Source organism: Momordica charantia (assembly GCF_013281855.1).
Source record: "Momordica charantia cultivar OHB3-1 chromosome 1 unlocalized genomic scaffold, Mcharantia_2.0 BLBB01000001.1, whole genome shotgun sequence".
NCBI lineage: Eukaryota > Viridiplantae > Streptophyta > Magnoliopsida > Cucurbitales > Cucurbitaceae > Momordica > Momordica charantia.
In genome coordinates this window covers 6,182,327-6,208,875 of record NW_028275157.1, presented here as the reverse complement: position 1 = coordinate 6,208,875, position 26,549 = coordinate 6,182,327, and positions in this window count along the sequence as shown.

Sequence of the window (26,549 nt, the reverse complement as noted above, 5' to 3'; positions counted from 1 at the left end):
TATGGAACCAAGATCGCTTCAACACCTAATAATGTAACACCTCTCACCGAACCACCTCCTCCTGGTCCAAAAATATCACTTTTCATGACTTCAACTTCGTTCACCAATTTCAATTTCAAGTGTCCAATTGAAACTATCACACCGGCACCAACTCCTTCGTTTACGAAAATTGTTATTCCCAAAGGACCGGTTCGATGGTCTGCTCCCAGTCCAGTCCACAATCTTTAAAACACACAATGTAAAGCAATTTACCAAATTGTCATCTTATTCCCACAATATAATTAATTTTACTTATTGTTTATTATTATTTGTCCCTTTATTTATAACACATTGAGGAAATAATTCCTATAGAAGTTACTACAAAAACTTTGTATAGCAAAATTTAATTTAGTTTTTTATTATGTGTTGATTTGTATTTGTGGACATTGATTATAAAAAATATTTTGGATTATCAATATATAAAATGATCTGCAAATTGTCAAATGAAAAAAGGTGTCTAATTTTAAAAATTTATTGGTTCACAAAACTTAACAATATTTTCATGGACCGATAAGTTTTAGCATATTAAATATTTTAAAACTAAAAGCTGTATTTTAAACGATAAAAAAATATGATTCTATACCGAATAAAATTTATTAAAGTCTTGATAATGTAATCGGGACAGTATATATACTGGGTATATATTTGATATACCCCTGATATACGTGGTATATATTTGATATACCTCTGATATACAAGTGGATAATGTCCCGTGAATAACCCAAAGGATCTATAGTATATGGATAAAGCTGGGTACCTTTTCCTAGCAACACTATGGATACGACCCACTTTGTAAATGTTATTGACGACTCGATCTAGGTCATTCGTGTGGAGACATGCGAGTGGGGGTATCCTGTACACTGAGTTTTTATAAGACCGGACTGCGAAATAGACAATCTTTAGATGTAACGCCGTTGACTAACCGATTGTTATTTCATAGGATGACTAAATAAATCATTCTCAATCCTGAGTGAGTTATGGACTCCTGCCCGTGAGGGCTCATTCTTTGATCTATATGGGTGAGAGTGACCCAAGTTGCCGACTCAATATTCCTACCATTTTAGGGACCAGACCGAGTGGGGAGCTGGGAACATAACTTCACAAGATGGAATTCACTCCTCCCCGACTTTAGGGGAGTAGATGAGTGTTCTCTTAATTGCTGACTCCAGGACTTGAACAAGGGGCCGCACCCTCTCATTGGCCCGAGAGGGACTTCCGGTTATTGGTCGGACCATAACCGGGTTGTTCATTAGAGGAGCAGTGGTATTTAAGAAGTAAGATGTAACTCAAGGATAAAACGGTAATTTGACCCAAGTTGAGTTACGAGCACTCGTGAAGGATTGGCTTGTCATTAGTGGTCGTATATCTGTGGACACGAAAATATTCTGCAGTGAGAAGAGTGCAACTGTGAGTCTTTAGTGGAGTGACCCGTAGTAAATGAATGTTGATTAACTCGGTCAATAAGTTTGACCGATTAATCTCGTATCGTTCGAGCTTTTGATCTGTAGGTCCATTAGGTCACCTTGCTAGCTCATAACGGGTAAAACGAGGATCAAGTTTTTGGAAGAATTTGAACTGTTCAACTTACTTAAGGGATTATATGTATATTGATACATTATAATATATAGTTAATTCTAAATTAAAACTATATATTATGAGAGAAATTATTTGAATTAAATTCAAATAAAATTAATACGAATAAGATTTTTATTAAAACTATACGTTAAAAATAATGTGCATAAGATGTACATTAGAACTATAGGTTATACGAGAGAAATGCTATAGAATATGATTCTATTTATGTGATAAATAATTAAGCCGGCCCCTATTCGTCGATGATCTCCAACTTCGTCGTCCGACCTCTCATCTCGTTTGGATTGTTTTCCTTCCTATAACAGTGGCCCCCACTCTCAAAACAGAAAACAGGTGACTGCATCAGGATTTTTGTTTTTAGAGTATCTGTAGCTTTGTTGCTAACACGAAGTCATTTTATTGCATAGTGTATATGCATATTAGTTGTCAACTACGCTAAGGTTTCTAAACCACAGAGCTTTTACGAAAGGCCTTTTGCACCCATTTTGGATTTTAACTTCCTAGTTTTTGCCACGGGTTTTGTACCTGAGTTTGTCGATTTTACTTCATAAATTGGAAGTTACGAAAATTTTCGTTGGCCCCAATCAAGTCTCCTGAGCCTGGCTTTACCATTCACTTTTGGCCCTAAGATCTAACTTTAACAGAACTAGCGTCGATATTTTTGGTTTCCATCTTGTTTGGCTTTTTGTGCCAAATAGTTCTATATCCTGTATTGCGTCGATATCTTCGGATTTCTAACTTGTTTGGTTTTTTGTGCCAAACACGTTTATATCCTGTATTTTCCTACTTTAGTTTTGACCATGCTGAGCCGTTATTGGCTTTTTGCCTGTTTAGCTTGCTTTTACATCCGTCCCAATTTTGAGTTTCTTGATTGGTCGTAGATATTCACTGGTCATAGATATTCACACAATATACGCCCCCTACTTGACAGATTTGTTTCATAATGAACACAAAAACTCAAGCATTGTGCCAAATGTTGAAGACTTTTATTAGTAGAAAAAGCATACTGTTGGATAGTGAAATAACTTCGTTGACCAGGGTAATACAGGTTCAAACCCATAGAATGCCTAAATGTGTTGAACTAGTGGTAACATCTCTTAAGGTGCTGAGCGTGCCATTGATGTGGTAAGGCCTTCCCACGCTGGTCTTCCAAGGCGTAATTGCCTGTTCGAACCGCTCTAAGGACTTTGTACGGGCCTTTCGATGTTGGTCCAAATGCCCCATTTGTAGAATCTTTAGTATTAGGCATGATTTTTCTTAAAACTAGATCACCCTCTTTAAAGTCGCGTTTCTTAGCCTTCGAATTCTAGTATCGAGCTATTTGACTTTTACACTTGGCCGTTCGTAGTCGTGCTGTTTCTCGATGTTCCTCTAACCGGTCAAGGTTAAGCTGCATGGATTCATTGTTGTCAGGTAGACTGAACTACTCTACCCTTGAGGAGAGAAGACTAATTTCCACCAACACTACCTCCTCAGAACCAAATGACAACGAGAACGGCGTCTCCCCGTTGATGTACAGGGTGTTGTTCTGTAGGCTCATAACCATTTAGAAGTTTCTCTGCCCATAGTCCCTTAAGCTCTTCTAATCTAGTTTTTAAAGTTATCTTATTCATTTTGTTCACTGCTTTAACTTGCTCATTAGCTTGCGGGTGCATTGACGAAGAATAGATATACTTAATGCCCAGCTCCATAAAAAAATTCTCGAAAGGCAGCATCGTCGAAATGCTTCCCATTATCACGAATAATGGTGTAGGGTATTCCGAAGCGGCAAATTATGTTCTTCCATATAAAGTCGATGACCTTCTTCTCAGTAATTGTAGCTAGGGCTTTGGGTTTTGCCCACTTGGTGACATAGTCGACTACCACCACCTCAAATTTGGTATGGTCCTTTCCTAGTGGGAAAGGTCCTATGAGGTCCATTCCTCATTGGGTAAAGGGCGAGGACTCATTATATTTGTTAGAGGCTCTGACGATCGCCTAGGCACCATTACAAACCGTTGGCATTTGTCGCATTTCCTGGTGAACTGCGTCACGTTATTTAACATGGTCGGCCAATAATACCCTTGTCGAACTATTTTCTGACTTAGGGATCGTGCTCTAGAAGGGTTTCCGCAAACGCCCTCATGTATCTCTCTCATGACGTAGTCAGCTTCAGTGGGCGTTAAGCATTTCAAGAGTGGCAAGTAGCCTATTGTAAACAAATTCTTGTCTTTAAGCAAATATCCGACTACTCGCCATTTGTAGTTGTTGGGCCGTAATCTTTTCATTAGGCAAGATCCCGTCTCTTGAATACTTGATCAAAGGGCTCATCCAGTTTTCTTCTGGTTGTCCATGTTCGTCGATATCCTTTTGTTGCTGTCGTTTATCGTTTCTTGGGCTGGCTGTCATAGCCTCCATTCTCTTTCATTGTAGTCAGTTGCAATCAAGTGTCTGAGGCGCTGTTATACGGTTAGTTTCTACAATTTAAATTTTTGCCTTGGGATTTAACTTCTCAGTAGGGCCAGTAGTACTCCTTTTGGGTTTCTAACCTGTTTGGCTTTTGCCCATGCTTTATACCCTAGGGTTCACTCTCGAGTTTCTAACTTATTTGGCTTTTGCCAATGGTCTTTATACCCCGAGTTTAGTCGGTATCCTTGGGTTTCTAACATATTTGGCTTCTGCCAATTTTTAACCCGAGTTCAATCAACACACTCAGGTTTCTAGCCCATTATGGCTTGACCAAATGGTTTTCTACCCATGGGTTTCACTGACCGGTTTATGCTTGCCTGCTTTTTGTTTTGACCTTGCTGGGCCTGTACGCCTGCCTTTTTTAGCACCTTTAGATTTTCTTCCCTGGTTTCATTAATAGGCTTTTACCTTATCAGCCTGCTTCTAGGTCTGTCACAGCTCGAGTTCCTTGACCATTGTTACTCACTGGCTCCCACTTGAGGAGGTTTTATTTAAGGTATCAAATGAAAACTTTCTCAAGTACCTCAAGCCTTGTCGTTCTATCGTATGTCGTTTTCTTCTATCCGCTCGTGTCGACTAAGTGACTTATCCTTACCGAACACAAATTTTTAGAAATCGGGTCGTCTTTTTAGGCAGTTCTGGTACTACGTGCTGTTGACGTTTGCTGTCCTGTTCCCATCCTTTTGGTGGTTGAGTGGTCATCTACTGGAGGTGCTGACCTACCGGCATGACATGTTCTCACTTTACCATCAGGACCTTGTTACCCATCTCCTTGATCTGATTAGGGTTCTGGGCATGTCCTCATACAACCACGCGAACATGTCGGCGTTGCTTATGAGAAAGTTTATAGGGCTCTTTCTTTCTTCAATTCCCAATTGTTAATTCGTCGATCCTCAAACGTTAAAGGAATATATTTCACCTCCTCAGCCGGTTCTCTTCTATCGAGGGTGGTCGGATTTAGTCGATGATCAGGGCTCGAATTTGCTTCTCTCGAGTGGTCGGCAGCCTTTATGGTCTTTTCCTTTTTAAACATTGTCATCTTCCACCGGGAGTTGCGTCGACTTACTCCATGTTACCCTCCTCGGATTACGATTTCGTCTAGGCTCTCTTATCGGATTAGGATTTCACCTTGGCTAAGTTTGCTTGAACTGCATCGTCCCCACAGACGGCGCCAATTTTTTATGCGTGGATTATGCCCTCCCTGTTCCTCCCGAGGTTCACACCAAGCTTGATTATCATGGACTCGAAGACTTGCAAAATCGAACAAGACTTTAGATCAATGTGACAGTTGTCAAAGAGGCTCATATGCCTAAGTTAGCAAGGGGAAGCAGTAAAGTCATAGAATTGAAGGGTTGAATTCAGCTTACCTTAGGGTTAGGCAACATGATTGTTTTATAGTAGCTTGGAAGGTTCTAAAACCTTATAAATGAGCCTTAAACGTTAATTCTGCAGGCCATTGACTTGTAGGTTGCAGCAGAGAGAGACTGTCCACTAGGCCCAGAGTATAGGTATTCAATCGGTTGGTGTAAGGACCGAGTGGAGGAGATCGAGTCGTGTCTTGACCCGAAGGCCAAGATAGGCAGCCGGCGCCTCGACGTAGAGGAGGCCTCGGCACCGAGGTGGGTCGGATTTCAAATTGAGCTATAGCTTATGGGTTATAAATAGGTAAACATACAATTTTCATGTAAAAAAAATAAGAACAATAAACTGTAGCTTATGGGATACAAATAGGTAAACTTTTTATGCAAAAAGAGTTTCAAAACTAACCAAAACAGTGTCATAAACAATAGATTCAAACAAGAAATTTTGGAAAATTTATACGGCAAAAAGTCCTTAAAATCTTTTATTCTAAAAACAAAGACCTCACAACTTTTCGTAATAAATTAAATTAAACTAAATTAAAGAACCAAATATGAAGAAAAATAAAACTAAAACAATATACGAGGAAGAAAAACTTACCGATCTTTGGGAGAAAATACCAAAATTCTTCTTCTTTTATTTTCTTTTTCGCTAGTAGAGAAAACTAGACATAGTAGTTTAAGAAAATAAAACCAAGATTGAAGGGCTTTTAAAACAAACCCTAATGAAACCTTTTTTTAAAAAGCTCTAAAAAGATAAAGATTGAATACTTTTTTTTTTTAATTCTAATAACAAATTTTCTTTTAAAACAAAAATGTTTATATTTGAGAAAATAAAAGAAAACAACATATGGAAAAAGTATATATATATATATATACATATTTCGGTTGTTACAAACACCCCGCCTAAAAACATATTTCGTCCTCGAAATTTACATACCATGCTAAGCGAATAATTCAAGATATCTATCTATCATCTCATTTTCAGTTTCTCAAGTAGTTTCTTCAGATGAATGATTCATCCATAAATCTTTTACAAGAGGAATAGTTTTATTGCGTAAACCTCGATTCTTCTCGTCCAAAATTTGAACTAGAACCTCTTCATAAGTTAGGTTTTGTTTTACTTGGAGTGGTTCGTAGCTTACCACATGGGATACGTCTGCAGTATACTTTCGAAGCATTGAAACATGGAAAGTATTGTGGATCTGATCTAAGGCAAAGCGGGTCGAGCGATATGCTACGACACCCACCTTTCCTAAAATTTCAAAAGGTCCAATAAATTTTGGACTAAGCTTTCATTTCCTGCTAAATCTTAAAATTTCTTTGAATGACGATACTTTCAAAAATACCATGTCTCCAACCTCAATGTTCAATTATTTTCTTATAACATACACATAACTTTTTTGACGACTCTGAGTTGTCTCCATTTTTTGTTTGATTAAGCTAATGACTCGTTTTTCTTATGCACTAATTTTAGTCCCAAAATTAAATTTATTCTAACTTCACTTCTATTGACGAATGATCTGCATTTTCCTCCATAAAAAGCCTTGAAGGGTGTCATTCTAATGGTTGTTTCATAGCTATTATTAAAAGAAAATTCAATTAAAGGCAGTTGCTTCTCCCAACTCCCTTGAAAATTTAAAGTACAAGACCGAAACATGTCTTCCAATGTTTCAATTGTCCTCTCTGTTTGGCCATCAAACTGCGGGTGAAAAGCAGTGCAGAAGTCAAGTCTTGTGCCAGAGCCTTATGCAAACTTTTCCAAAACTTGGAGGTAAACTTGGGATCTCTATCTGATACTATAGAGACCTGTATACCATGCAATCGAACTATTTCTTGACATAAATTTAAGCCCATTTTTTTGCTGTGTAAGTACACTTACCCGGTAAAAAGTGAGCTGATTTAGTTAAACGATCAACAATGACCCACACGATCTCAAAATCATGTTGTGTCTTAGGTATTCCAGTCACAAAATCCATTGAGACACTCTCCCATGTCAACACAGGTATAACCAATGGTTTGAGGGGCCGTGCCTAGACGCTACCAGAACTGCAGAAACCCGAGAGCTCGGGCTTGCAGTAGTGGGGGCAGTGCCTCGACGTTGGGTCCGGTCTTCGGGTTTAAAAATAATAAATTTAATTTTTAATTTTTTTAATTTTTAATTTTTTTTTGTTTTTTGTTTCACTTCTTATATGAAGCCAAACACTAGTCTAGTTTGTTATTTAATTATTATGCATTTGAATGTATACTTAATTAGTTATATATGTTGCATAAAGTATGTCATATAGTTTAAAATCCCACCATAGGTCAAGCATGTTCATGCACCATATGTATATAATAGTTATAATATATGATAGCATGTTTTATGTTCATAATTAGTTAATATAAGTGTTGTATTAATTACATGAAAATAAAGTTGCATTGAGCATGACATTACTTTAATAAATATAAACGTTGTATTTATGCATGTCATTGATGCATGATTATAGTTTTAATTTCTGTAAATTTATAAATGTTCTAAGTTTGTGGAATAGAAATTAAAGTCTATAATCAAGAGTTGCATGCAAACCCTAGGTCATTAATAATTAATTTTAAAGGGGTGTGATATGAATTATGTCTTAGGTTATATACTTTTTATTTTTTTGGTTTTAAATAAATTTAAAACGACAAAATAAAAGGTTAATATAAAATATTGCGTATAAGAGAACCTTGTCCAATGAATGTTCTGTTAATCAATATTTTATATCATGCAATAATGTGGTTAGTTCGTTAAAGTGTTTAATGAACTAAAACATTAGTGTTAAAAAAATCCAATATAAAAGTTATATTGGGCAAACTAATAAACTTAGATAATTTTATTTAGTCAGATTTTACCTAGGTAATAAACCCTATTTGTAAAATACTAAGTGGGAGGATTAGGTGTATATATAAAATACACCAAGTATATGAGATATATGTGGTATATATATATACATTCTTTCCCTCGCGTTCTCCTTATAAGTTCACATCGTGAGTTTCATGCTCGGCCTAGTGTCGTCGTAGGCACAGCCTCCTTACGAATGTGTTTGCATGGTTCAATACCAAAATATCAAGGTGAATGAAGAAAGTATTTATAGTAAGTGGGAGAAGGACGTGTGACAACACATCATACGGTCTCCTCCATTGGTTTGCAACGTGATGTTTCAGACACGGCCTGCGTGTTGTCCTAAAGCGACCACCCCTACACAGGGTTTGTTGTCTGGAATCAAAATCAGGGCGAACTCCATAAATGGATAAAGTTTATTAGGTTTTGCACCAATAATTGTCCTTCCCTACGATAGGCTTATTGGGGCGGACCTCTGGGGTCTGAAAATGACAGGTCACACTTACGGGAAGTTGTAAAGCTAGTTAATAACTTCTTGACCAATCAAGCGGTGACTAACTATTATAAGAATATGAGTTATTCTGGTGTAATAGTTAGTTGAGAATATATAAATCTAGTGAAGAAGTAGCTGACTGCCCCATGATAGCTGTTGCTCTAAATCGTCGAAGCATCGTTGCAAAAATAATCTTGATTGATAGGGTACATTATTCTTTTTTTTTGGTAAAATTGATAGGGTTTTCAATGGGTAGTGCAACTATCAAGTATATACTTATTTGTATTTTAGCATGTCTACTTCCGTTATTGCCCTACTTGCCGTCGAAAAACTTAACGACGAAAATTACACACAATGGAAAACGAACCTTAACACGATACTCGTGGTAGCTTATCTTAGATTCATCTTAAATGAGGAGTGCCCTCAGGCTTCCATGCCTAATGCAGCCCGATCAAGTCGGGATACCTATGACAGATGGATCAAGGCCAATGAGAAGGCCAAGGTCTACATCTTCGCAAGCATATCTGATGTGCTGGCCAAGAATCACGAGAGCATGGTCACCGTAAGGGAGATCAGTGCGAGAACATGTTCTCTATCTGATGGTCCACTTTAATGTGGCATAAGTGAACGGCACTGTCATAGACGAGGGGAGCCAGGTCAGCTTTATCTTGGAATCTTTTTCGAAGAGTTTCCTACAGTTTTGCAGTAATAATGTGATGAACAAGATAGAGTACAACCTTACCACGCTCTTAAATGAGCTACAGATTTTTCAGTCTCTTATGAAAAATAAGGGACAAGAAGGGGAGGCAAATGTTGTCACCTCAAAACAGTTCGACCTCAATAACCAAATATGTCTTTTCTTCTTCTGGAAGTAAGACTTTTAAGAAGAAGAAGAAGAATAGTGGTAAGGGGTGAAAGCTGACCCTACTGCTAGTGCTGCTACTAAGAAGGGCAAGGCCAAAGTTGTAGACAAAGGAAAATGTTTCCATAGCAACCTGGATGAGCACTGGAAAAGAAACTGCTTGAAATACTTGGCCGAATAGAAGAAAGCCAAAGAAGGTAAATATGATTTACTTGTTCTTCAAAGTTGCCTAGTGGAGAATAATGATTCTGTCTGGATACTGGATTCAGGGGCCACTCACCATGTTTGTTCTTCTTTTAAGGGAATTAGTTCCTAGAGGCAGCTTGATGCTGGGGAAATGACTCTTAAAGTCGTAATGGGAGATGTCGTCTCAACAGTCGCAATGGGAGACCTAAGGTTGTTTTTAGACAAGAATACATATATATTACTAGATAATGTGTATGTAGTTCCCAAAATAAAGAGGAGCTTAATTTCACTTAGGGAAATGGTGTTAACATTAGTTATGCCAAACTCGAAAACAACTTATAAGTGTTAAGACGAACCATAACTATAGCAAGTTTAAATACAAAATTGTTTAAAAATGCTAAAACTCAACACAAAAGGCAAAGAATTTCTCCAAAAGAAAATATCCATCTTTGACACTTAACATTAGGTCACATAACTCTCAATAGGATTGAGAGATTGGTTAAGAGTGGACTTATAAGCGGGTTAGAAGATGACTCCTTACCTTCATGTGAATCTTGTCTTGAAGACAAGATGACTAAAAGTCCTTTTGTTGGGATTTTATCTACCTTTAAAAAGATTAGAGACTCGTGCAAGCGCACACGATCACAAGTAATACTCGGAAGTAATCCAAGGTCGAATCCTCAGGGACTTGTTGCTTTTCAAAATCAAGTAATGCAGTGAAATGCTCAAATATGCAATTGTGATTTAGGAAGAAAATAATGGTAAAATGTTGTTGTTTGGGGTTTTAACTATCAAGCAATTTAATGAAACTCAACCTCCTTGTCTCCTACCTTAGTTTTGATGCAAAACATGAAAAACACACTATGTTGGGAAAATGCACCAGGCGCAATTCCTGACTTTTCTTGGGATTTGAGTTCTACTCTTTCACTACCGCTTTTGTTTGTTGTAGAGGCTAGGGTAACCTACAATCATATTCCTATGTGTGATTACAATCCTAGAGAATATCTACCAACTCATTTGCATTATAGGTCAGAGGGCATATGCCTAGGACCATGTTTTATGCGCTTATTCCTAAGTCACATCTCATATTGGTTTCCTATTATTTTACCAAAATCACATTTCCCAAGGTCGGGCTTTGGTGTATAAATCAACTTCCCACTGGCCAAATAGAAAAAAGACGTAAAAAGAAGTTTTTAGAAACCAACCCAAAAAAGTGTCAGGCATAATCTAGCCAAAATCCCGAGCCTGTTGAAATTCAAATCAATTGACTAAGGCATTCCACAAGGAGGTTGATAACTAATTTTGAACATACTTAAATGAAAGTAAATGCAAGAAAATATAAAGAAAGTATTTTTCATTGAATTTAAATGAATAAATAAGCCGTACAAGGAGTTCTAGCTTGACCCTCTTCTCTCTCGAGCGTGAGGGGAGTTGAAACTCGCTAAAGAACTTTAAAATAACAGAATGAACAAATAACGGAAGTAAGAAACTGAATTAAAAGCAATACGAAAGGTAAAAGCATGAAAAACGAAGAAATTAACAACTAGAACATAAACCTAAACCCTAAAACCGTGTTCTACAACTAGGGAGCATCTAGAAGAAGATGAAATGAAGCTTGGAAGGGATGGTTTGCTGAGGGATGGATGACTTTCTTTTATAGCATCATAGGTTGGTTGAAACTCCCCTCCATTTTAGGTGGAAAAGGGTTGAGATTCACCTAACCACCTCACTTGGACTTGGACTCACGGTTTTAAACATGTGGGAAATGTCCTGCTTTCCCTTCATTAATCAAAACGTGCGTTTTGACAAATTGCCCTCCAAAAATGCGCCGGGCACAATTCTACAAAAACAAGAATTCTGTTATTTTCTTCGATCTTTGACCGCATTTATCTCATATTTTTCCTAAAGTACCATAGTTTGACTTTTATGCAGAAATAATCAATATATGTTCTACTTTAAGAATATGTGGTCGTTTTTGGCAAATAATAATGGGAAATGGGTAAAAAACATAGTCAAACAGGGCTACCGACACATGTTTCTGCAGTAAAAAGTCAACCCTAACACACCCCCAAACTTAGCCATTTGCTTGTCCTCAAGCAAAAACAACAACAACAAATCTAAAACAATCAACATGCTAGAAATATGAATGATCAACAATCCAAATGATTTAAGTAAATGAATCATCTAAGTCTCAGGAAAGGCTCCACAAGCTAAACGTCCTGACTTTACTCTCAAGCCAACAAACCATAAACCATCCTTTGTTTTGGAAATACAAAATTATTCTAAATCTTCTTCTTTCATAAAACACAAAACTATTTTACAAAGCCATGGAATATGCACAGTTCCGTTTTGATTCAAACATTTTAACATCAAGTGGACCGGCTACTAGCCCCTGAGGTTTTCAACACACTAACATCGGTTTCAAATCACAGCCACTCATAGAAACTTGTTAGGTAGCAACCCGACATAAAATGATGTCGACAATGGTTTTCATGAAGTCACCTTAATATGTAGGCTACCACCCTCCAAGATGCTAACGCCACACATTAAAGAAAATGAATGTCTATGGTGGGACTCGTGAAAATGTAACTACGTTTTCTTTCCTCTCATGTTTCTTACCACTCTTTTCTTCCTCTCACTTTTATTTTTCTTTCCCCCACTCTTATTTTCACTCGCGACACTTTTTTGACTTGCTTTTCTTCTTTTGGTCTCTTTTTCATACTCTTTCTTCCGAAAAAAATTTCTTGCATACGACTTTTTTATTGCTTGCATTTTCTTTCTTGACTCTTTTTTCAAAACATAAAATGCATTTTCTTTCTTAAATCAAAAAGACACACCGTCCCCCCTCCTTCAAAACTTAAGGGAAACAGTGTTCTCACTGGGACAAGAACTTTTGAGAGATGCAAAAAATTGGCACAAAAAGGACAAGAACTTCCAAAGTAATGAAAAAATTAAGGTTTCAAAACAAAAAGAAGCAGAATGGGAAATGACTCATGGCTTGATCATGAAACTAGGAAATCTAACTTATTCATGCCTTTAAGAATCCTCATTGACAAGATACAAAAACAAATAACAAAGGAAAGCATTTCATTAAAAAGATGAACATGTTGAGAGTTTAGAAAAGATGCATTGAGGAAGCTAAAGACAAGCTAATAGATAGAACAAGGAAGCATGCAACCTTGAACTTTAAACATATGCAGAAACACAACATATATACCTTCCTAGCAGCAAAACATCCCAACAACTAACTGAAAACTAAAAACTAAGCTTAAAAAAACCTATCATGCAAACTAAAACAACAAAAGAAAAATTTACACCACCTAATATGCAAACTAATCTAAGCAACGTAAACTAAACAACCTAACATACAAAATCAGGATCCAAATATTAAAACAAAGAGAGGAAGATACTTCTCTATTCATCAACGGAAGACTTATGGTCGGTGAAATCGGTAGGCAGATGGGAAGAAGATGGTAAATCGGCCGCAAGCTCATCGGGGAATGAAGGTGCTTCATCACCGTATATCTTCTTGAGGAAAGCACATGTGGCATGTTGAGTAACCAAAAGAAGCTCGTACTTGTGCCTAAGATCATCATATTGCTCCCTAGTCATCACCTTTCGTGTCTCGGGATCCACATCGGTAATGGGAAAATCTTCCTTTCGAGCAATGGAATACCCCTGAACTATCCTTAGGGATGTGACCGGCTTGTTGGGAGTCGCTACATTCGCATCATCGGCCTCTACTCCTGCCTGCAAGCATAACTCAGTTATTAATCCAGGAAAAACAAGAGGACCTACCAATTTCTCGGAGCGACTTCGTATCTCGTTCCTTATGAGCTCCCCAAAGTTGAACTCAATGCCCTTCATAAGGATGTATACCATCATCGCCCTATTGCGCTTAATAGAGGAATCGTGAGAAGTGGGTATCAACCGATTCTTCACCACAGACATCAAAACTGTCGCTTGCTCATTAATGTCAAGGGGCTTTAAAGAAAGCTTCCCCGTGGTCGAGATGGTCCGTGTCTTGTGTGGCTTACAAATAAGTCTACGCGCTTCCTTCACTTGCCCGTCCGATGGATGCACAAGAATCCCATTACCCATGGCATTAAAACCATCCAACAAACGATAGTGAGTATTAATAATGGAAGGCGAGAATTTTACCACTTTACCACGTACTCTCACTACATCCCCTCGGTTGGGATTGAAGGCAGCATAAAAATCTTTCACCAAAGCCTCTGATATACACATAGTTGGTGCCAATAACGACTCCCAACCATTCTCCAAAAGCCTTCTCCTAACATATTCCGGCACCGGTTCTTGGGTCTCATCAAAACCTCTCTCAAGGAGGATATCACGTGTTGTGAAGGTGGGTCTTTTCAGCTCCAATCTCACCCTTTCTACTCTTGATGGTGTTTGTTCGGTAAAATCGGGCTCCTATTCATTGGCCTCCTCGAGTGGCTCTTCTGCCCCTCTTTGCACCCTAGCCCTCTTGGCTTTTTTAGATTGACCAACATCGGCTTCTTTTTGGGCAGCCAAACGTGCTACAGCGGCTCCGGTCCTAGGCCTAGAAATTGCGCCAAGCACAATTTCTGCCACTTTTTTCTTCTTTTGTGTTTTCTTTACCACTTTGGTCAAACTCACCTCCTCATCTGAAGTCTCTGCATTAGCAACAAAGTTTGGGTCAGAAACATTCAAACTCGACAAAGAAGAGGTCTTACCTTGTGAAAAAGAGGAAGATGATTCCTCCATGGCTTCACTAAGGACATCCACAGGACCAGATGTTTCTTCTTACTCTTGTGCAGGGGGCTCCTCATCATCTTGCTGAGATTCATGTACCGGAGTTCCTACTCTCACTTCATATTGAGAGATATCGCCATTTTCTTCTTCCTTTTCAAAATCATCTCCATGCACTTTTTGGGGTAATTCTCCAAGTTCTTCATTCTCTCCGTCAACATTCAATTGTCTTTCTGCTGCCCCACTGTTTCCATCATCGTCTAATGGATCTTCTTCCCTTGCTTCATTCAACGCCACCAAAATTTCGGCAATTCTGGGTGTTATCCATTCCTGTTCTGAATCATAAAAAACTAGGGGCTTTTTATTCAATATAGGATCTGGAAAAGATGGAGACAAAATACCTTGTAGAGTAGCCAGTGGAGTCTCATCCAAAATTGCGCCAGGCGCAATTTGGCTTCGAATTTCGACCGTGGCCGAATCTGAGTGCTCCAAGGGCTCCGTGTCGTGTTCTGAATCTCCACTAATCTATTCTTGACCTTCAACATGCACAGCAACAGTAGTGGAAAGGGGGGGAGAGATAGACAGTTCTAAAGACTCGGAAACGGGGTTATCTTAAGAAGAAATTCATCCTATGACATATGCTCATGCTATTTAACTCAAGTTGAATCTCCTTACTCAGTTTCTTTGAGTCTTCCATGAATTCTTGTCATTTTATGTTTAGTTCCTCAATTTTCTCATAAACTCTCTCATTCTTTTTATCCCTAATTTCGTTATTTTTACTGAACATCTCCGCTCTCTCTTGAAGTCTTGCTATTTCTTCATTTAAGGCAGCACCTTTTTCCTCTAAACATTTATTTTTTTGAAGATAGACTTTACTAACACCTCCTAATTTCTTCTCACTAGAACATCCTTTATTAACCCTAGCATCATTAGATTCCATATTTTTCAGAATTTGTACCACCTATGGATAGATTTCTCCTAGGGTCCATTCATATAGCTTCCTCATATTTCCTTCTTTGTTCCCTCGGATCAAAAACTAATTTTTCATGAGAAATCTTAGGAGGTTCAAGAGGAATCATACCCGGTTTAATTGGTGGAGGAAACAACACTCTTTTCTTCTCATTCTTTTTGTCGTGTGGCTTGGAGGAAGATTAACCTTCCATGGTTCTTGATCTTGCTTCACAATCAACAACAAAAATCCCTCCAATAAACCCTAAATGTGCCGAAAAAGAGAGAGATGAGAAAGACTTTGAGATTCTTTGAGATTTCTTGACAGAATATTTGAAAACAAGTTAGAAAATCTTGGTGAAAAATCGTGAATGAGGTGTTTTCAAATTCTAGGGCTTTTTGTTTTATATTTTAAAACATATTGAAAACATAATTGGGTTTAAAATTGGGCCTCCTTTTGATTTAAAAACAACCCAAAGCTCATTTAAACATAACCCACATAAAGCCCACGAAAGCCCTAATCCATAACTCAAAAATCGAATTTTTTTCCTCTTAAATTGCGTATGGCGCAATTTTGACGAGGGTCGGATCTTGATCCTGAAAAATTCAAATGCAAAAACAAAAGTTAGATTTGGAATCTACACAAAAAAGCTTATGCAAATATTTCTACCTAGAAAATATCATGACTAAGCACACATGAACACAACAACATTATATCAACAAAGAAACAAGGGTTAGAAAACTCCCTCGATTAATTCGATGAGTAAAACAAAAAAAAAATGGCCACCATGTGGCACTTGTTCTAGGCATTCCATATTTAAGTCTTGGTTTCTTCCTTCTTATGGAATAATGTTCACTGCTCTTTGCCTTATGCCTTGCTTATTTTATTGGGAACTCCAATCCTGTACTAAGAAAATGAAATTATTAAAACGTTAAGGACATAATAAAAAAACTAGAAAGTAAACAAACATGACACTAATGTACAAAACTTCCCTCCTGTTGATTTTACTTTCAAGAACGTTGGAGGCTTTCAACTTTCACTCATTTCCTGAAGCTCATTTGATCTCTCTTCTGCTACTACCATGTCACAGTTTTGCTCATTCAGAGCACAATATGCTTTAAGGTCTAGCTCGAGGAGTAGTTGACTTACTTGTATGCATTGATTTTTGAAAATTGGAATTTGGGATGAAACTTTAACGTAGAACCCTTCATTTGAACCTATCACATCTTCTCCTAGTTCTTCATTTACTTGATCCTTTACAGGTTTGGTCAACTCTTCCTTCTTTATGTATTGGGTTATTTCTAAGGAGCATCGAGGGAAAGGGAAAAGCAGTCCAATATTTAGAGGTGATGGGTTTAGGTCCATTTAACCTCATGCTCCATTACCTCTATCGGTTTCTCGGGTTCAACTTCCTTATTCTTCCATACCTCATTTATCACTTCAGGGATTGGTGGATCATCATTGTCTATTAGTAGATCAAGTTCATCATCTTCAAGCTCGCTCCTTTCATTGAATGCCTCACCTTCCTCTTCCATATTGGTAGGCAATGCTTTTGGTGGACTATTCCTCAACTCATCGGCCACTTGCTCAATTTGGCTCTGCAGCCTACGTAACGTTTCATCAGTTCTTGCCATAAAATTTATCATAGTTTGTTTAAGGCTAGAAATTTCCAATAATTGTGTTTGTTCTGGCATCCATGGTTGATTGTATTCCTGTTGATGTTGTGATGGGAATTCTAGTGGAAATTCATGCTCATACGGATGGAATATACTTTTAGGTGGAAGCTCTCCCCACGGGAAATTCGAATGATCCCTCAAATCCTGGTTGTATAGATTTGAATAATGGTTGAATTCTTGTTGGTTCCCTTGTTGACCTGGATAATAAAAAGACGAAGGATTAGATGGACAATATTCCAATGAATGACGAATATCACCACAATATAAACAACATAATCGATTCATAGGAGCTATGGGCGTGTTACTTCCCATTTGAAGATTATACATGAATTGAGTCTCCATTTAAAACACTCCTGCTGGTTGTTGGCTCAATACAAATAACCTCTTATTTATTTTTTCATTTCCTTCTCTTTTTCAGTTTTTTTCTTTTGTTTTCTCAACCTCTGCTCACGCCTTATCCTTTTAAGGGTTCTTTCAATCTCTGGATCAAAGGTCAACCAACCAGACCATGTGCTCATTCACAACTCCCTTAAAGGTTAGATATAACAATTAAGTCCAATGACAGAGGTATGCAACAATCACACATGAAACAATTCACTTGAAAATAATATGATTTTGAAAAATAAGTCCCCGGCAACGGCGTCAAAAACTTGTTGGGATTTTCTCTACCTTTAAAAATAGTAGAGACTCGTGCAAGCGCACACGGTCCCTAGTAATATTCGGACGTAATCCAAGGTCGAATCCTCAGGGACTTGTTGCTTTTCAAAATCAAGTAATTTGACCCGGATGTGGTTACGAACACTCGTCAAGGATTGACTTACCGTTAATGGACAAAATCCGTGGACGCGAAATATTATACAATGTGAAGAGTGCAACTGTGGGTCTTTAGTGGAGTGATCGATAGTTAACGAATTTTGATTAATATGGTTAATGAGTTTGATCGATTAATCTCATATCATTGGAGCTTCTGATCTATAAGTCCATTAGGCCCCCTTGCTAGCTCCTAAAGGATCGTTAAGAACAATTAGTCTTGAAAATAATTTGAATTGTTCAAATTTGTTAACGGGAATTAAAGTTAATTGTATGAGATGCAAGAGACTTAGTTTTACTTTTCAACTCTCGTTTAAGATTTTTTCGGGAAAACTAAAGTCCAGTTGGTCTGGACCATATAAAATAAAAAAATTTCCCTCACGGTGTCATTGAACTCGAAGATTTTAAATGTAACATTTTTAAACTTAATAGACAACGTGTAAAAAGATATTTTGGAGAATAATATAGAGGGAAAGCCTCTATCAATCTTTCAGAAAATTAAGAGATTGAGAAAAACAAAATTTCCCTTCCTTGTTTAATTGGAAATATCATTTGAAGGGTTGTTATGTAAATTAGTTAGGAGTAGTTTTCTTTTACCCACTTTTCGAATTTCACTTGTTTTTCAATTGTAGTTAGGTTATTTGGGCTAAGATTAAGGTTTAAACAAGTTTTTCAAACAAAAATTTAGAAAATTCGAATTTTTTTTATGTAGGGTGCCTGGCGCCTCCACCCGTCACAAAAATTATGATTTTAATATTGGGAGTTATTTCTTAACTAAAATAAAGGGGGGCGCGATGATTTTTAGTTTTTAATCAAATTTATGAGGTTCACAAAAAAGTGTATATGTTCTTTGGTCTTAATAAACCCTAATTTTTTTTTTAAAAAAAAAAAGAGAGAGAAGGGACACACCATGTACCTTAGGGTTTGGCCATTTGATCCATGAGGTTGATGCTTGGTTTGAGGGAGGTTTCATTATGTTTCTCTTTCTTATGTTTCATATATTTTTTTTTTTTTGGAATTTATTTGCATGTTAGATTTTGGTAGAATGACATTGTGAACTGTTCTAGTCGTTTCTGAGTTTAAAAGTGGAAATAAAACTACATAGTTTCTTCCTGTTTCGATCATGCTCTCATTCTAGGCCTTAGCGAAGTTTATTTCTCAAAAGGCATGCTGGAAATTTAATCTCATTTAGCATTTTGGAGAACCTTTTTCTAAATTTTAATGTCAATGATGATTCTTAATGATTAGATAGACCTTGTTTTCTTTTTGTCCGAAAAAGCCATGAGCCAGTTCTGACTAAGTTCTTTTCAATAAAATGTTTTTTTTTTTACTTTTATTCTTTCGAAATATAAACTTTTTAAATGTTTTATGAAGTCCTTCTCCTCTTTTACCTTGATTTTTGCAATACATCTTAAAAAAAAAAAAATTCCTAGTGAGGGCACAGTCTCTCTTAAGTTTAGGGGGACAAATCTTTTTCTTTTAGAAAGAAAATGCTACTTTTCATTCTTGAAAGAACATGCTATTATTTTTGCGAAAAAGAGTCACTAGAATGAAATTGCATATAAAAAGAGTATTTGCAAGAAAAAAAAGTAGAAAAAGAAAAAAAAAGAAAAAAAATTTGCAAATAAAAGAGTCTTCGTTTTTTGTGAGAAAAAAAGAGTGGGGAAAAGATTTAAATCGTGAGAGAAAAAGAAGAGAGGTAAGAAAAAGAGTGGCAAGAAAATGTTTTTATTGTTATCACTATAGACACTCGTTGTAGCTTAGATTGAGTGGCGTAAGCAGCTTCGAGGGGAGCAATTGGGTCTAGTGTAAGATTGTGCAACCCACTGTACATATGTTATGGCCTGTTCTTACCTAAAAGGCCTCTATAAAGCTGTGGACGAAATTCCCACAGAGGCTAGTAGTCATTCCTTTTAATGTAAGAGTTTTTGGTGAAAAAAAGAAGCGTGCATATTCTTTAACATTGTTAAAAAGTTTTCATGTTTTGAAATAGAGAAATATTTGAAGAAACTTTTTATTGTTTTCAACTTTGTTGGCTTATGGTAATTTGGCTTTTGAAGATGGAAAGACGGTAAGGTTTTGATGATCTTTCCCGAGACAGCATGTGAAAAACAAGTCTAGTCAATCCTTATGTTCGATGTTGGTTATGATTGTGGTAAGTGATTTAAGAGATATAAATTCTTAAAATTGCTTGCGACAAGCAAAAAGCAAAATTTGGGGGTGTGATTTCTCTTCTTTACAAGGGTAAACAAGAACTAGTTAGGTGTTGTTTTCTACGGTTTTACACTCAGAAATCGTGTTTTAAGCTTGGTTTGGTGTCCAAAACCTTTCATTTGGAGTTATCTTAGGTTATATATGCATATAGGACGTTTTTTTTATCATTTAGAGTTGATTTCTAACAGAAATTACAATTTTTTTAAGAAACAAACCAAGCTAGGCGTCTGGCACCTTCCCTACTTTTGGTGTGTTTTGAAGCTTCCCCAAGTGCCTCCACATGTGTTCCATGCACTCATGATGGCCAATTAAAAAACAAACCAACTAAAAGGTGTTGTAAATGGATGGGTCTCCATGAAAGTCAAAACCTCCTAACCGCCTTGAAGTCCCTTTAAATACACCAGCTCCCTCACTTTATTCATCATCCTGAAGTGATCATTTCAGCTCTAGACATTTTACTCTCAGCTTATGTACGTTTTTCTTTTAAGTTTTGAGTTGTTATTATTATAAACTTTGCTTATTTCAAGTTCATCCTTCAGTTTCCAGCTTGTTATTCTTTAATTCTGAGTTTGATCATATTCAATTAAAATCCCAACAAGTTCTTTGATAGTCATCTATATCTCTCTCTCTCATTATGTAGTTGTAATCATACAATCTTGTTGAATCGATCGAGTATTGCTCCTCAATCTTGGAAGAGAACGGGTTATGGTCATCCGGGTTACAACTCACCAATTTTCAGCTCATTTAAATTATATTCATCTTTTTAATCATGTCTCTCACTTCCATCAACATCCAATTATGTTTTTTCCCTTAAAGTCATGAGCTAAATTTATTTTTCCCAAGCCCGATTATGGATAATTAACTAAAGTTTTTAAATTCCAACAAGCCAAAGGGCGTTTTTCTTTTCTTTTTTCACTTAAGGTTGTTTTACAAAGTTAAAACTTGTTTTGGCCAATTAATGTTTTAACCAAGCAAATATACTCAAAAGGTTGATACATTTTTCACAACTTTAATGATTTAACCTTAGAGAGAAATACTTTAGACATAATGGTTTTGCTCGGGTAGCCTATACATAGGACCTCGACTTAAGGTTACGGTGGTTTTTTATTAAATTAAGTTCGATTTTCTAATAGACATATTACGGATGAACTTATACCTTCAAAATCACTTAGACATAAGAAGATGGCAAAGCATAACCGATAAAAAATAGTGAGAGGCGCCCGTCACCTAGTTGGAAAAATTGTCCTATTCTTAGCCTATCCGAAGTAAATGTGTTGGGTTTAATGCATTAAGTCTTAAAATACCAAAACTAACATTATCCTTGATATTTGTTACCCTAAATTCAATTGCAAAGTCACCGATCAACATCATCTTCATTAAAAAGACTTAATTTGTCCTTGAGGATCGATACTCGGAATACATATTTCGTTTTACTACTTGTGACAGGTGTACACTTGCGCTCTATCATTTATTTTCATTCCATAATCCCAAACAAGTTTTTGGCATCATTGTCGGGGACCAATTTGATTTAGTCTTTCATTAATTTTTTGTGATCAGTTTTTGTGATTGTCATTTTTGTTCTGAAACGTTTTAATTTATATCCAACTTCGGAGGTCATTGACCAGTGCATGAGCACGAATGTATTTTTGTTGCCATTTGATCCTGAAATTGAAAGAACTTGTCGTAGGTTGAGAAAATAACGGAGATTTAGAAAACAGAGAGAAAAGCAAAAAAAAAAAAGAGAGAGAGAAGGAAATAGATTTTGAAAGCGAGAGTGAAAGTACCATCACTATTATGGACGATATTCTACCACAAAATCCTGCAGACCCATTAGTTGTTCACAGAAATATGGCCGGTTAACAACAAAACAAGGAGTTCAATCATATCCTAATGGTAGATAATAGAAATGTGGCCGTGCAAGAATATGCTGTCACAGTATTACAAAATCTGGATTATGTCATCCTTCATCACATTCCAGAAGCCGCCAACTTCGAACTCAAGCCGCTTATGTTTCAAATGCTTCATACATTAGGACATTTCAGGGGGCATGAACACAAAGATCCTCATGACCATCTTAAAACATTTATTCGAATAGCAAGTGCATTTAAATTTCCAAATATAACTGATGATGCATTAAGATTAACTTTTTTCCCATTTTCTCTTAAGGATTAGGCAAGAACATGGCTCAACAAATTCCCACCAGGATCAATTACAACATGTGGGTCGTTAGTAGAGAAATTCCTTACGAATATTTCCCTCATACTCGCCACGTTGACATAAGGGAAGAGATCGTCACTTTTAGATAATACGATCGTGAACTAGTGCATGAGGCATGGGAAAGATTCGAGGAGTTGTTGCGAAAGTATCCAAACCACGGATTACCAGCATGTATCTAGATCGAGCATTTCTTCGGAGGTTTGGACCATCCCACTAAGATGATGTTCAACAATGCTGCAAATGGAGCCTTCACGAAGAAGACCTTCAATGAAATAGTTGATATTTTGTAAGACCTAGTTTCCCATAATGAGCTATGGTGTTCTCAAAGTTCGAAACCTGCACCTAAGAAGCAAGACACAGCAGGAGTGTTGGCATTGGACATCGCAACTTCAATGTAGAAAGAAATGGTGACAATGAACCAAATGCTTAAAGAGATGGCCTTAGACAGGAAGAATACACCGCCGACATCGATGCAACCTGAATATATTGCCCCTTCTGATGTTTCCCAAATTAATGAAATTATTTTTCTCATTGTAAAGATAATCATCTTTATGAGAATTGTCAACATAATCTAGCTTCTCTTTTTATTATGTATGTCACGGGAACAACCGGAGCTTTAACCCCTATTCAAACACGTACGTTCCGGGGTGGAGACACCATCCCAACTTTTCATGGGGAGGTCAAGGAAGTTCTAGTGGAGGAATCAAAGGGCAGCACCGACAGTACAAAGAGCCATATGTTCCACCTACTTACCCGAATAATCAACCACCATCATAGCAGTTTAATTAGAATCAACAAGTTCCACCACAGCTAGCCTAGAATAATAATTCTAGCATCGAGAATATGATGAAGGAGTACATGGCTAGAAATTATATAGCGATGAGAAACCTAGAAATGCAAACGGGACAACTCGCCAATGATTTGAAGGCATTACCACAAGGCTTTTTTCCTAGACATACAGAAATTTCAAAAATAAACAGAAAATTGCAATGCAAGGCGGTAACTTTAAGAAGTGGATTATCTTATGAAGGACCAAATATGTGGTTGTGGTAGAGAAACCTTCCACATTAATCCAAAATGCTTCTAGTAAAGCATAGATAAAAACACCTCGAGTGAGGGGGAGGCGCCTGGCGCCTCTCCACAATAAAATTCATGTTTTGCCCCGATTCCTCATTTTCCTCAAAAGATTAGCCAAGAAAAACCAAGAAACTCAGTTTAGGAAGTTTCTAGGCATCCTTAAACAATTGCACATAAACATTCCTTTAGTTGATGTATTAGAACAAATGTCAAATTATGCTAAGTTCCTAAAGGATATTGTGTCTAGAAAAAAGAATTTAGGTGAACATGAAATGGTGGCAATAACTAAGTGTAGCAGTGAAGTTGTAGGTAGCCCTTTACCTATTAAATGCAAAGATCCCGAAAGTTTTACCAACCCTTGTTCAATTTGAGGAAATAATTTAGGTAGAACTCTATGTGACTTAGGAGCTAGTGTTAACCTCATGCCCTTATCTGTTTTCAATGAGTTAGGCATAGGAGAAGCTAGACCCACGAGAATTACTCTCCAGTTACCGAATAGATCCATTAAGAAGCCTGGAGGAAAAATAGAAGATGTTCTAGTTCAGGTAGATAAGTTTATCTTCCCAATAGACTTCATCGTCTTAGATTGTGAGGCCGATTTGGATGTACCTATCATCTTAGGTAGACCTTTCCTAGCAACGGGAGATATACTGTTCAATATTCGAAAAGGAGAAATAACAATAAGGGTTCATAATGAGGATGTTAAGTTTAATGTTTTGGATGCAATGAAACTTCTAGGAGATTTAGAAGATTTTCAGTCATTAGTACTTCGAACCCTGCTTCGCTTGATGAGTTTTATGATCTTTTAGTCACAGGAATTGAGCAAGAACTGGAGGTTGCAGAAGATGAATACCCGGAAGGAGCTGAAGAGTCTCATTCATCGTAGGAGAAAGATGATATAAAGGTAGAAGTGAGCAAAACATTGCAACCAGCCATCATAGAGTCGCCTACTTTGGAACAAAAGCCTTTACCTTCTAACTTGAAATACGCTTATCTCGGGACTAATGAAACTTTGCTTGTTATTATTTCTTATAGCCTACCCACCAAAAATGAGCTTTCCTTGTTGCAGATTTTGGCGAAATACAAGAAGGCCATTGGGTAGACCATTACTGATATTCGAGGGATAAGTTCTGCATTCTGCATGAAGAAGATCCTATTGGAAGAAGGTGTCAGCAACTCAATTGAAAACCAGAGACGTTTGAACCGAAAAATGAAGGAAGACATTCGGAAAGAGATCTTGAAATGGTTACACACCGAAGTCATCTACCCTATATCAAATAGCAGTTGGGTGAGCCCAGTAAAAAGCGTACCAAAGAAGGGCGAGATGACGGTGGTGGTAGACGAGGAGAAATGAACTTATATAAACTCGAATTGTGAGTGAGTGGAGAGTTTGCATCGACTATAGCAAACTAAAAAAGGTAACGGAAAAATATCATTTTCCACTCCTGTTTGTTGACCAAATGTTAGATCGCCTTGCAGGTTAAGAGTTTTACTCTTCCTAGATGGATCTTCGGGATATGACCAGATTACCATTGCTCCAGAGGATCAGGAGAAGACGACGTTCACATGTTCGTATGGACATTTGCCTTTTGGCGTATGCCTTTCGGTCTATGTAATGCACCTGCGACATTTTAAAGGTATATGATGGCCATTTTTTCGGATATGGTAGAAAATATTCTTGAGGTTTTTATGGATGATTTTTCACTTTTTGGAAATTCTTTTGATGATTGCTTATCGACTTTGAACAAAGATACGATGACACAAATCTTGTTTTAAACTGGGAGAAGTGTCATTTTATGATTCGATGAGGGATACATCTAGGCCATAAAATTTCAAGAAATGGGATTGAGGTGAATCGTGCTAAAATTGATGTTGTTTCAAAATTACCACCTCCCACAAATGTTAAGGGAATTATAAGTTTTTTAAGCCATGGGGGTTTATATAGACGCTTTATAAATGATTTTCGAAAGATTCTCAAAACCCTTCTGCCAACTTTTGGACAATGACGGACCATTTGTGTTTAATGATGCTTGCATGACACCATTTGAAACTTTGAATGTTGCTTTGAGCTCAGCTACAATAATTGTAGAACCTAACTGGGAGTTACCCTTTGAACTCATGTGCGATGCTAGTGATTATACTCTAGGGGTAATGTTAGGACAAATAAGGAATAATATTTTACATCCAGTATATTATCCAAGTAAGACTTTGACTGGACTACAACTAAACTATACACCACTACTGAAAAAGAATTGTTAGTACTTGTGTTTGCATTTAGTAAGTTTAGGTCTTATTTGATAGGAACAAAAGTAATTGTTTATACTTACCACTCTGCTTTGAACTATTTGTTTGTGAAGAAGGATGCAAAACCACGTTTGATATGCTGGATCTTGCTACTTTAAGAATTTGATATAGAAGTAAGGGACCGAAAGGGAACGAATAACCAAGTAGCTGACCACTTGTCTAGGCTCGAGTCCCCACTTCAGGAAGATAAAGCAGAGATTAGGGAACAATTCATAGATGAGCAGTAACTTCGTCTCGAAGATGTCCCTTGGTATGCCGAAATTGCAAATTATTTGGTAAGTCGTATTATTCCCCATGAATTCAGCCGACAGAAGGTAAAAAAGTTTCTTCATGATGTTATATATTATAGGTGGGATGAGCCTTTTTTTGTACAAACTTGGTCCTGATGGAATCCAGCACAGGTGTGTAGCGGAGGAAGAGCAAAAAACAATCCTGGAGGCTTGTTATATGTCTCCCTATGGAGGTCATTTCGCAGGACAAAAGATCGTAGTGAAGGTACTTCAAAGTGGGTTATTCTGGCCCACTATTTTTCGTGATGCACATAGCTTCGCGCAGGTTTGTGATAAGTGCCAAATGATAGGTAATATCTCTAAACTTAACGAGATGCCTTTGAACCCCATTTTGCAAGTAGAAATTTTCTATGTATGGGGTATTGATTTCATGGGCCCATTCACTCATTCATATGGTAAGAATTATATTTTATTAGTTGTTGATTATGTGTCCAAG